A 15,095-nucleotide genomic window follows, 5' to 3' on the forward strand; every position below is an offset into this window, starting at 1 on the left:
GTATCCAATAATTGTATCTTCTTTGGTAGTTAATTCTTACACTTGTTTCCAAAAGCAACCTTTTTACGGTTTTTGACCATTTATGGTGGAAACGTGTTGATGAAATAAAATTGGTTCCTATATTTTCATTAATGTGACATACTTGTTAAACTCAAACCTCACAGTTATGCACAATTAATTATGAAAATTTAAAAAAAAAGCCTTGCAACAGTTATAGTTAGTCCATAAAAGATTAAACTCGTTTAAGTCGCAGTTACTGTTAAGGTATTGTATTTTTAAATTCAACAGATGATGAAAGTCTTGATGGCATTTGTGAAGGATGGCATATATTGTTACAAACCTGTAATTTTGCTTCCCAGTACGACTAGTGTCATCGTAAGAAAGACCATTGTACGATCTCTCCTGTGCGTGCTGAACGGGTGCCGCGTCAATTACCTCAGAGCTTGGCGACGAATTGGCGACCATTTGACGACTTGGCAACGAATTTGGCAACTTTGGTGACAAAATGGATAATACTGGAAAGTTCGAGAATTTTCACGATCAATCCACTGGGAACCAGAATACACCCAGATACGCCCTGATTGGTCTGGAAAATTCTAGTCCCACCTCCCGGACTATAAAAGACAGGCACTCTCAAATGAAGAGACGGTAGACCAAAGCTCCGAGGATCCCCTCTCCTGCTGGATTCTTTCTGGCCGCTTTGTGTGCAGTGGACAATTACTACTTGTGGGCGACTGTCGTCTGTGGTGTGTGCGCTGTCCTGTCTTCGTGTAAATAAGCGTCGTTGCTTTCTACTGAGGCCTTCTGATTTTGAGTTCTCCACACCATATTACTACCACTATCTAAACGAACCCGGAAATCTGTAAAAATATGATACAAGGATTAATTAAAGTGAAAATCAAGAAGATATTAAGAATCCTAAATGCACTGTTCTTGTTTAGGCTCCTGAAAGTTCTCAGAATTTGTTTAGATAGAGTATATTTCTTTAGAGTGAGTATATTCATAGGAACGTAGTTCGTAGCCGGCATATTAATGTTCCGATGTCAATAATCTACCACTCTAAATCTGCTTATGAACTTTCATTTTTTTTGTTATTATATCGAATATGAAGTATCTCAATGTACAGGGTTACCAAGAAATAAGTTTTCCATTTCAGAGGGCTCTAAAATGTGTTCTAATTATTTAAATAAGATAAAATTTGAACTACAAATTATTCAGATGATGCGTTTTACATTTATTAAATAAAAAATAGTACAAAAATTCACCAATAGATGGGGCTGTAACACAAATGGCATTTATTTGCATATATCGAAAATGTGAAACATAATTTGCACTACAGCGCATGTCTATTACCATTTTTCTTTGGATAAAAAGAAGGCAGATTCTGCATGAACATTAGTTTCTTCTCTGTTTGTCATGCCCACATTGCAAGAAAAAGCGCTGCTGTTAAATTGTTCTTCCAGAACCAACAAAACTCCGCTACAGCTCTAAATAAATTTCGTCATATGAAGCGGGTACGAAGAAGTCCAATGTCTTCAGGTGCCTTACGCAAAATGATGTCGAAATTTGTAAAAACTGGGTAACTTTGCATTCTTCTAGGTAGAGGACGAACAAAAATCCCGTACTCCTGAGAATAAAAAGTTGCGATCCCGCTCGTTGAAGCCAGCAGTCAGTCGCCGCATAATAGTGTCAGATTGGCAGTTGTTTCCCGTGTTCTGGAAATGCGGTATTCAACTGTACGAAAAAACATACGGCAGATTTTGCATTTTTATCCATACAGAATTAAGTCTGTGCACCTGTTGCAGTACGGGGACTTAGACATTCATAAAACTTTTGCACTTCAATTTCTTGCTTGAATGTTAGTTGACACAGCTTGGCCATGGAGCATTCTGTGGAGTGATGAGGCCCACTTTTGCCTCAATGGGCAAATTAACAAACACAAAACAAACACAACTGTCGAATTTGGACTGAGGAAAACTCTAACGTTATGAGATCTGGTTGAGATGATGGCCTTTGACGGTAGATATTGTCCTTCAAATAACCCCTCAACGAAAACTAGCAAGGGGTGATGTCTGACGAGCGAAGAGCCCATGCTATTGGGAAATGGCGGCTGATAACTCTCGCTTCTGTGAAATGCTATATTAACAACAATCACTTTACACAACAATCAATATGAGGTGGTGCACCATCTGCATGAAAATGATGTTTTGAAGGCATCCACACTGTAGAAGAGTTAAAATTACTAAATCCCTCAGCATATCATGGTACCGTTGTCCTGTGACCGAACAGGTTTGGATTCCATTTAAAGTTATCTCTTCAAAGATATATGGTCCAATGATAAAGGTAGCTGTAAAACCACATATTCTTAATATTCTGGTGGAATCACTCCGGTCATATATAGAAAATATGGTTCTCTGATTAGAGCATATTGTTGAAAATGAAAGAGGACATATTGAGCAATTTTAATTTTACTTTATTTTACAATTATAAACCATATTAAATGGTATTATGTGTATAAAAATGTCACCTAAAGTTGAATTTTTGTACTATTTTTTTATTTAATAAATGTAAAGCGCATCATCTCAATAATCTGTAGTTCATATTTCATCTCATTTGTATCAATAGAACGCATTTTAGAGAACCTCTGAATTGGGTAACATATTTCTTGCTAACCCAGTGCATCAGAAGAGAAGCTTGAAACATAATAGAGAGCACGTTCCAATCTTTAGTTCAACTTGAGAATGTTTTTCGATTTGAGATAAAATATTATAAATTAAAGTTTCTTTCCAATATATGGTAATGGTTCATATCATTTGTAAAAGTATCCACACAGACTGTCTGCTATCCATAATAATTGTGTGATTTTTCTGATTTAATTTTATGTTATAGTTGTTGATCATTTTAGGCATTTCAATTTTGACTCTAATATGTGAAAAAATGTCAATCCATTTCTCTAATTCAGTAGCAATAAACTTTGCTCTAAATCAGTGGATTATTTAAAAAAAATATCCTTTATACTTATAATATACGGAGCTACTTTTAGCTACGGAGCATGAGCTAAAAGTCTCATTTCCACCAGTTCTCCAATATGATTGTTGAACATATACTTTGGCTCTTACAAAATAATTAATACAAAGAAAGAATACAAAATAATCAAAAGAAAGCTTAATTGACAGAAGTTCAAAAAATTTAGAATTAGAATTTATCTTGATTGTATTTCAGTATTCAAAATTTTCTCATACTCAGATTTCTAATGTCGATTCATGCAAATGGCACATTTTAATTCAAGTGAGTGATTACAGCGAATGACAATACTAATCAATCCAAAAATACTTCAGAAGAAGAATTTAAACTTCATATATTTAAAATCAGGCAACAACAGCCAGCCATAATTCATTGAATATAATGAATGTTTGTCAATGGAAGGCATTTTGAAATGCAAAACTAATCAGTTTTGAAGAAAACAATGATTATTTTTTGACTTTTTTTAGAATTTTTTTTTGTTTTGTTGAAACAAGTATACAAACTGAATATTTTAATTATAATGTTATTTTCCAGATATACTTATATGAGTAATATAAATAATATTGGACTATTTTTTTAAAAAAAAAGTTGAGGAGTTTAAGAATGTCGTTTATTTTTATTCTATTAATTATTTTATTTAGGATTCATGACAGAATTTTTGGAAAGTTATAAACTAGAAGAAATTACTTATTATTATTATTAAAAGCAACAGATGGAATAATTAAGTATAATTACAGTGTTGTATTTTTGTAGTGAAGAACATTTTTATTGTATGTTGTAACTAAACGTTTAAATATTCAGCAGCTAAGTATCCACATCAAAGAGTCCTGTCCTGATTTAGTTAGCCAACAAGCCCACCCTTTAGCACTGTTACTATGTGCACATATCAAATGATTTCATGTACTTATATAACAGGAACTCGATGCCGGAGGTTCTAACTGTTAATGAAATTATATAAATTTCCTTTATGCATCATGATGGTGTAGCAACCCATCAATGGATTATTCAATTTCTTATTGAAGAAGGACAATTAACCGTCCTAGTATTGCTAACAATGACGCATTGGAAACCGAGATCCCTCCAAATTTTCATTCTAGTATTGAAAGTATCTCTAAGAAAGGAATCATAACCATCAATTTACATTAGCGTCAATTTTAATTTAAAGAATCAAATAACTTGATTTGTTATTTCTTAACTTAATTTGACCTATTTTTCATGATTTATTCATTTTATTGTACTAATCAATTAAATATTTCCTTGGTTGATATAGTAGGGTAATTCACGACATGGATTTAGATTTAGATCACCAAATATTCAAAAATGTTTAATGTTATGCACAATAAATCCTTTTCGATATAACAGCAGTTTTGTAACTTTAGGAGGGGGGGATTTGTATATTTTATATTATGTTGACAATAATAAAAAGATAAATCGAGTAACGCAATACACTTTGAGGCAATGTAAATTAGGATTAATGAAATATCTAACGTCTTAGTGTTAGTCTTTTATTTATTTAATAATATTTTGAAAAAGATAAGATAATGATACACAATTCCATGATTGGTTAGGACTATTAGTTTAAGTCAAAAATTTTGAAATAAGCTTTTCTATGTAAAGTTATGTGAAAAACTTCCAACCTCCTATAAATATTAATATTTTTTGTGGGGCTCCAAAATTTATTTTTCGTTGGTGATTTCTAAAAAATCTATGCTTTTATTAGTGATTACAAAAGAAAATTTACGATTAAATTTGATTTTTCTTACTTATTAGACATGGCAAAATTTTTATTCTTAACTTTTACTTTTATATTTTATAGAACATCCCTAAATTATTTCACTTTTTCTTGCATATGCAATTATATAATCACTGGATAAGTCTTGACTCTGTTACCAAATTTTGACTCACTCTTAAATTAAGCTTATAAACATCCATAACTTTGGGCAATCAGGAAATTATCAATAGCAGTTTCATATCAGCAAAACGGACACATTTGCATTTCAGTAAAACGGATATCTTTGTCTGTCATTTACTTCGTATTACTAAATTAGGAAAAAGTAATAATAAATTAGTAAAAGTAATAATAGGTATATTAAACATTTTGAAACGATATCCTCCTTCCTGTTAAGTTGTTGCTGAAGAAAAAATATTATTTCTGATATACTGAATTATATATATTACTGGAATTATATTTGTTACTGAAACATATATATAATTCCAATTCCTTCAAAAACTTCTAGACTTTCTGTTAAAATCAAAATTAGATATAAATTTAATTCGTTTTATTTTTCGTATTTTTATGTTTACATGTAAGTGGTTGGATACATTAAATTTTGACCATCAATTCACTTTATTTAATTTTTTTTAATTCCATTATTGATAATTTTAAGAATGAAGACAATTAGAAAAAAAAATTGTTGCCTTAGGTAGAATACGAATAACAAATGAGAAAATCTTAAGTTTTATGAGATATAAAATTTCTTATTCACTTCAAAATTTGACTTTTACTCTTCAGAGATCGTAAATGTTTTTTACGAGTAAAATCATATTTTGTTAAGATAAGTTTAATATATATCTAATCGAGCCAATTTCCAATCGGACCCTTATTACCAACACTTTATCTGTCAAATAAGGCTTAATTATCAATAAAAAGTTCTGAAGCAATATTATTAAAAAAAAAAAATCTTGAAATATATCTGTGTATGTTTTTTAATCTTTATTTCTGAAAATATGCAAATATATTGTTACAAATCTGTAATTTTGCTATCCGGCAAGAATAGTGTCATCTTGGAAAAACCGTTAAAACCTTTGTAAGATCTGTACTGTGCGTGCTGAGCTTGGCGACCATTTGGCGACTTGGCAACGAATTTGGCGAGTTTGGCGACTAAATGGATCATACTGGAAAGTTCGAGAAGTTTCACGATCCATCCAGTAGGAACCAAGATACACTCAGATACGCCCTGATTGGTCTAAAGATTCTAGCCCCGCCTCCCGGAACTATAAAAGACGGGCACTCAGAAGCTGCGAGGAAGTTGTGTGGATCGTCAGAAGTTGTGTGTGAGAGGAGTCGGAGTCGCCGACAAATAAAGAAACTGGAGGATTAGACGGCGAGCAAGCTGCTAAACTAGCAATTAAATGCGCTGAGTAATTACAATTGATCGGCGGTATTTTGTTGTAGAAAAATTTTTGTAACAATATATTATGAAATATTTTGTCCGCAGAACACACGATTTTTGATGGAAAAATAAGGAATTTCAAGCAAAAAATTTTTTTTGCTTGATAACCTAATGAAAATGATATGAGAAAATGATAATTGATTTTGATTCATAATTTTAAAGATATATGACCTATTTGCTTTATAATAGAATTTTTCATTTACTTTCTCCATAATTCGAGACTTGTTAAAAATCTTATAGCATAGAAAATTGAATTAGTAGAGTTTTAAATTTAATAAATGCAATTGTTTTAAATATTTATGTAATTAAAATTCATATACATAAAAAATACCAGTCAATACTGAATTTCTAAAGTCTAATATAAAAGCTAAATATATGTATTTATATATGTCAATAAAGGAAAGATACTTTCTTAAAAAATACATTAAACGTAGATTCAGGAGATAAGACTTCATTATTTTTTAAATGGCTAAATTATGCTCATATTTGAATTTTTTCACATCGTCACGATAAATATAGATTGAAGAGAAAATTCACACAAATTCTATATCAAAATGTACACAAAATTCTGTTGCAAATTTCCACGATTGTGCATGTTGAAACAATTTACAATGTATAAATGCAATTTAAAAGAATACGCTGAAAGCAATAAAGAACCCAAATTCAAGAAAAGCAAAGAAAGTAAAGAATATTATTAGATTGTTTTGAAATAAAATATAAACATTCCAAAATGTAGAAACTGAAAGCAATTTGTAACAAATTTAAAGTACAAATAAAAAATAAAGAAGAAGAAGAAAAAAAAATAATATTTCCATGTCTACATACCATTTAAAATATGGGATTCAATTTCGGGTTTTTGAAATTTCATCAAATATAGAAATTGCATTCAACAGTATTAATACAGGCTGGAAAAAAACGGATATGAAAACGAAATAAAGCATCAAAAATGCTTCAGGACTGTTTGTTTTTGTCATTTCAAATTCTCAAATGCAATTCCATCTCTAATCGTCTTTATGTGAAAAGAAAATGAAATAGATAAACAACAAATATCTTGATTTCTCGCAGTAGAAACACTCTCGGAGCACTCAGTGAAAAATTCTACATTTTTCTTGGACCCAGGTGGTTCGTAGGAACTGTAGTAATCCTTTAAGATAAGATACAAAGTTCCTGCTGTGAGAAATAGTGTTGAAAATACTATAGAAATTCCATGATTATGATTCTGACACGTGGTTTTACAGTGCTACATAGATTAAGAATTAAAGGATACTTATTTTATAAAGAATAAGGGCGATGTTTATCCAGTTTTAAAAAATTTCATAAGGTAATGTAAACTCTTCATTAATTGTATCTTTAGAAATGATCTCTTTTGTTTTCCTTTAAAATAAAGGATGTGAAGATAAAAGAAGATTTATTTTTAACTTTACTTTTCACTGAAGTAGATTCATTGGGCCAGATAGTTTAATTTGATCCAGTTAAGTTAGTGTATAGGATGCTTCTGTAAGTATTGCGGTGAAAATGATTGAATATTGATTTTCATTCTATTATTTAAAACATCAAAACTCGTTAAATCGAAAATGATTTTATATGGAACAAAACTGTTCTTTAGAAAGGCAGAACTATTTTTAAGACATGCGGAACAAATGCTTTTAAGACGAGCAATTTAAGCATTATACATAAAATTTGAAGCGCTAATATAATAATATTTTTTTTTTGTTTCCGTATCCAATAATAACAGATTTAACCACTGAATTACTGTCTTTCTTATATACTCATTCATTTCTGATTTAAAAAAAATCGTGTTAGACAAAATTAGTTTATTTGTTCATTTGTTAATAAAAGAAATGTGAGATAGGACTAGAAATTGTAAATTTGTACTAATAGGATTAGGAATTGTGCATTTATAACTGCAGGAAATAATATTGACATAAAAAGGAAAGATCTTTACTGTTAGCCTTTTTTAATCAGGAATTCTATGCTATGAGATCCATCAAATTTTCACGCAACCTACGCAAAATCCTTGAAATGTTAAATGTTACCTTTCTAAATATAAGCTCCCCTAAGGTACACATATCCTCCCACAGTTCTAATTCAACCGTGGGAGGATATGTGTAATATCTGTGACATAATAAGAGATAATGCAGGTAAGAGTATGAGATAATATCTCTTTTAAAGTACTTTATTCAGATTTTAAGGAAACATTCGTTTTATCATTTACCACAGGCATTTTATGATAATTATTTCAAAATTCTAAGATATTGATATTTTAATTGCTCGTTGAAAATTTAAAGAATCTCTTGAACGATGTGGAAATGTACTCATTTTAATCAGGAAACCATTTGCAATCTTCGGAGTTTTCTACAAACATCCCACGCGTGCCACAAAATTATCTCCATAATTCAACAAAACACAAGAATAGATATTCACCCAATCTCTTATTTTCTTTTACGATATTCCTTTTCGTTTCCATCGATTCATTTCAGTTATTCATGTCTTTATTTCGATATCTTTCGCCTCAATAATTTTAGAATGTGTGCCTATGTTTACTTTTTAATTATCTTTTCAAAGATATTTCATATTGTTGCATCTATTTTTAAATCGCATTAAGATGATATTATGATATTTCCAACTTGTTGAGTAAAGTTATGTTTATTGCTATTTACCATAGCTGAAATAAAGTTTTTTTTTCTTATTTATTGAGTAAATATGTATTATTAAATATATGTATTATTAAGTATTATTAAGAATAACAATTTAAATATTTTCAAACATTAAGTATAATGTTTGAAAATATTTAAATTGTTATTCATTAAATTAATTTAGGGAATAATAATTCTTGTTTTCCATACAAGTTTTGAACAAAATAACCTTTTTGATAAGTTATTCAGTTTTCAAAGATAGTGCTCAAATTTTATTGAAATTTGAAATCATATTGCATTTTTTGTTCTGTGCATCGCGTTTTAGGAAAGTATGTAACATAACTTGCATTTATTAATTTTTTCGATTTAACAAATTTTTATGATGCTCGATGCCTATAAAACAGGTAACTATTTGTTTAATAAGTCCTTATTTACATCAAAAAGTATATTACAAATATAAAAACAAATCTTTAACTCACTTGATTTGATAGTACAGATGTACCATCAGACAAACGACAAATTGTGTACTTATGCGATAGCTTCTCACCCCCGTACTCTTGGTACATTCCATTGGTGAGCTTTCTTAATCACAAAATAAAACATTTTTTGTTGCCTATGCATTTTTTTTTCATAAGTTTTATGCACTTCGTTAAGCAGATACTATCATAAACACCCCATGAACAGAATTTTTACTAGGAGGCACTCTTCTTTATTGTCAACATCTGACATATTAACTAGTCAAGACTATAATCGTGCAATCAGAATAGCCAAGAATCTACTTATACAGCAACTTTCCATCTTCAATATTCATTGTAATTTCTGGCGAATTGATGATTAACAGAAAATCAAATTACTTTGAATTGCCAAGAACCTATCAAGAAGGCATATAATTAAATTTCATTTTATATAATGGAGAATAAATGCTATTAGAATGTTCGATTTACTGAAAATCTTGATTAAAAAGAATACTAATTTCAAATGAAGAAATAAAATTACATAGTCATAGATTCTTCTATTTTTTTTAAAAAAAATTCCTAAGAAAAGTTTGCATTAAATCTGAAGATGCGACTAAAATTGAATGTTTTAATCATTAGACATATTTATATGATTTAGCGTTGTTCATTCATACAATTGCAATTCTATAATTTCCCAAGGAAGAGAGTAGTTTTTGAAAGGATTGATCAATATTATGACTAGAAGTTTTAATATTTGCACAAAGTGAAGAAATCTTATATCTATTTGTGATTAACACTGGATTATTAAAAATGCTTTTAAATTCAAGAAAATTTTTTAAAGTTTTTATCCGTATAATTTGTGAAAATTCACTAAATTTATATTAAACTCTATCATTCAGTTGTATCTCAAAAGTATTTTTATCTTATTTCAGTTTAAAATCAAAAGTTCTTGTATTTTATTTAACTTGAATATTTTATTCGAAGTAGTAATTTGTTTTTGCTTCTTTCATGAAAAATGCTAACGTTTACAAACTGAAATATTTTGGTATATGATGAATGCAACATAACAATAAAAGTTTAGAAGTCATATTTCGAAATACTCATTCAGCAGTTTTATATAATATCCATGCACATGTATCAAAAAATAAAGAAGAATTACACAAATTACAATTCGAACGTTCAATTAGATTGAGAACTGCAAGTGAGACGGACTCTTTACAGCTTCTGCACACGATGAAACGAGCCACATCTCATCTATATTGATTCTTCATCAACTATTTATTAACAAAATACTCTTAATATATTGCATCAATACTCATAATATATTACAATTTAATCAAGAAGAAAATATTGAGAACCTCTAGCTCTTCAATATATTTCGTGTTCTTGGAAGCAAGCGATTATTTTGATTTTTATCAATTTATGATTAAACAATAGTAACTACTTTAAAAATTAGGATAAAAATTATTTCCCTAAAAGAGTGTAAAAAGATATACTGTATTGTTTGGGTGCTGATTACACATACTGCTTAGATGAATTTCTACTACTACTAATGAAGAATGTTTACATTTTGGCGCGGTATAGGACAGAACATTCGACTTAGAGCTCCATATTTATTGCATATATACTTTTGAGGGTGGTAATATAAACCTTAGAACATTTTTTTTTAATTTAAATTTATTAAGAATTAAGAGAGATTTTGATGTTATTTTTGTGATATCTCCCGAAATTATTCCCGTGAAGCAATAATTTTTGCAAAGATTCGGTGTCAAAAGTGTATCTATCTAATCATGACTATTTTGTTGCTCCAAAATTCTTTAATCTAATTTAAATCAACTTTTAAACATATTTTAAGTGTATTTTACAATAATGCTTTCATTATCGTGATTGAAACCAGAATCGATTTCATTTCTTCAAATATTTTATAGTATGATTTTTTTTCTATTTTTGAAAACCAAGAAAAGGAATTATGTGCAATATTTGCATGTTTATATTAGAGATAAAAAAAAAGGAGAATTTCCCTTTAGTATAATTTAAAGAAATAAGTTTACATTTTTAATACTTTGACATCATGGGGCTTATTCTATTAGGATAAATTATTTGCACACTGAATAGGCCTTTAAAAAATACAGATTTGTTGCTTACTGCTTTGACAGAATCTAGACATGAAGTTGTATCGAAATAGTTTTATTGAAACTAAATACAACCAGTATCACATGTCAACTCGACCGACATATGTTTTATTAAATAAAAATTGGTTATGATATCAAAGTTGCAGTTTCTCTGTTTCAATAATGGGTTCTGTTAACTAATTTATATGTCTAAAAGGATTTTATTTTGAAACTAAACATTATGGCTGAAATAATGTTATATTTATCAATATAATTTCATATATATATATATATATATATATATATATATATATATATATATAATGTTAATTGTACTTATAATTCTTAATATTTATCACCTTCAAGAAGAAATGAAGCTGCAACCTTTCCCATCTCATTATTAATACGTTTAAACCTGCAGATGAAAACTATGATTAGAGCATCTTCTATTATCTGCATAGTTTCGTATAAATGAACAAAGAATGGAGACAGCTATTAACAATACAACCTCAGAAATGAAGAGTAAAATGCTTTTCGTTCTTTTGTCTTGCACCAGAATCCTTCAAAATTTCCTTGCCTTTCGCCTTGCAACAAAGCCTCGATGAAGATTGAATGAGTCTTCTCCATTATATATTCTAAATAATTTACGAAGCATTTAAATTATGTCTCACAAACAAAATGGAAAATTTCACTGCATTTTATTAAGTATTTAAAATGTTTTAAATGCACTGGTGATAGATTCTGAGGTTAGTAACCGAAGCATTTAGAGATGGAAAGACCTGAGGGAAAAAGCTTTGGAAATCCAAGTTACATTAAAAAAGAACTTCTACTTTTATCTGTGCTTCATGTCATTCGAATATTGTCTTTTTCATAATTCCGAATTAAAATCAGAAATGTGTCTAGCTACACAAAATCAAACGAATTTAAGATTTATTAATATGTACTTTCTTGGAATAGTAATTATTTCTAATTTAATAGACTTAATTTAATAGCAAGGCATAAAAGTTGGAAGGAAATACATTATAATATTTAGATTAAATTTCATAATTTTGTTGCTAAGAAATCAATTGGGAAAATAGTAACGTCACTATTTCATAAAAGTTTGTTGATAGAGAAAAAAAATGATGAAAAAGAATAACAGATAAAAAGATTTTGAAAAGGTATTTAATAAAGATAATTATCTTTTTTCAATTAAAATGCGGTTTTGAGATTGCTTTCCAACGCTTAGAATTAAGCTGAAACTCATGTTATGGAAAAAAAAGAAAGAGAGAAAAATCTGAAATATACTTTATTCAAGCTGATGAGAAATTCCAGAAATCATTTATGTACATTGGTGATCTTAAATATTCTCTGCGGTATTGAGATCTGGGAATGAAACTGACAAATTCATTCTTGCCGAATTTCGTTTCTCATAGAGGCTCACTGATTTTAACTTTGTCATTTTGGCCTAAACGTGAACAACTTCAGACTATACTTAAGGGCCAACACACATTATTCAAAACACATATAATTTTGACAAGAGGTTACTTTGAATTTAAAAATTAAGTGATTATGCTCATTTTTTATAAAATGATAAATATTGAATTCTTTTTCTTATTCTTTCAAGAAGTATTTCAGTTCAAAATGATATGCAGACCTGTCAAATATTCCGTAAATATGATGCATACAAAAGAAAATATATTTGTTCTAGTTGTAATTAAAATAGGGAATTTGTTCACAAAATGATGTAATATTTTGACATAATGGTAATTTTTCATCGTAATAGCAATTAACTATCAATTAAATTTTATTTATATCTACAGATCGACACAATATATGAAAAGTATTTCACTGTTATGTTTTATCAATTTTATACCTCTTTAGAACCTCTTTCTATTCGATGTTCAAAGGATTATATATATATATATATATATATATATATATATATATATATATATATATATATATATATATATATATATATATATATATATATATATATATACATTCTTTCAAATATTTAGACTTAGCGATTTTTCTAATCTTCGTTTAACATCAATCGAAATTCATGTAATTTTGTTGTTACTTCAGAAAACAGTTGTGATTATATTCTTTCTTTTTCTTTCACATGCAAGTTCACTCAGAACAATGTTATTATATAAAAATGACAAAATTATTTTGTTGTTTTAATCAAACAAGCTAATGAAAGTATTATATTTCTATTTATCAATTAATCTGAAAATATATTAATATTGATCTTAAATTTACTTTTCCCTTTTTAAACATTTTCGAGAATAACTTTCAAATGGCATTCTGAGATAATAGAATTTCTCATTCCGATATTTAGAATTACGGAAATTTTGCGCATACAGAAAAAATCATAGCAAAACGCAAAAATATTACTAATGTAATTTTCTACTTAATCTACTTTCAGAATAAAATGCCTAAATTCGTGTCGCCTCTTTTGAGATGAAAAAGAAAAACCCTATAGATCTCCATCTTTGAATGAATCCTTTTTTCTCACTTTCCATAGAAAATCCATTTTTACACTCACTTTGCTTTTATAATTTCAGGCCGAAAACGATTCTATTTGAAGCATCATTAGAACGCCGTGGCATGCATATTGATACTTATGCATGTATAAGTGCGTGCATAACTCCGGCTCATTTATATATGGGTCTCACTGCATCGTATATTATGTAATCGTGCAGAGGAGAATGAAGGGCATTACGCATCATTATTGTGTGTGTGTGTTTTTCTTTTCATTACGATCTTGCTTTATTCTATGTTTTGGCATTCCATTTTTTTTAATTATTTAAAAAAAATAAGGCAACATTTTAAACATTAGTGTGCATATCCATAAATACAAGAAAGTTAAAAATGATTGTTGAATTTATTTTTCCTTTTTAGAAAATGATCTTATACTGCCCTCTTTCCATTAAAAATTTATAATTTCATTTTTTAAAAGATTATTTTCTTGATTTTTCTTTGTACTTGAAAGTGAATGCGAGAGAAATATGTTTGAATTAATTCACAATTTTCGTATAAGGAATGTATATATTATGCAACGAATTTCAAACTGTCAGTAATCTGCTGTCATTTAATTGTGCTCAAACTACAAATTTAAAACATTTTTTAGATCAATAAAGATATATTTCATATAATTTTCCATCTAAAATTGGCTTCTTTAAAGTCACTAAATACTTAATTAACTTAATATTTTCTGTTACTTTAAGCATTGTAGGAAGAGAACCATAGCAATATCGATGATGGTTCGTAAAAATATTTTTATTAATGAAAAAAAAATTCCTCCTTGCTGTTAGTGCATAGAAAATAGCCTGAAATTGTATTAAATAAAAATGTAGAAAGCATTGGAAAAAAAGAAAATTATAATGACAAACTCGAATAAGTAACCCATTGTTAAATCTTCACTGAAACTCAAAATTGTTTCTTCTTTTAAGAATTATTTTTTAGATTTGCGTGGGAACAGATTTATTGCTTTTTGCCTGTCATTTGCATTGCGAAGTATTGCTATTCTATTAACTGGTAACCTTATAAGATATTTGCTTTAAATAACAACAAATACTAATTACAGAGATTGCTAAAGGAATTTACAGAATAGATGAAAACAACAATTACTGGATGCTTTGTTTACAATAACCACTTGGTGTTTGCAATAGCTACTTTAAACTAATTGTTTATAGTTAAAAAGTTGGA

This window comes from Argiope bruennichi, chromosome 1 (assembly GCF_947563725.1).
Source record: "Argiope bruennichi chromosome 1, qqArgBrue1.1, whole genome shotgun sequence".
Lineage (NCBI taxonomy): Eukaryota > Metazoa > Arthropoda > Arachnida > Araneae > Araneidae > Argiope > Argiope bruennichi.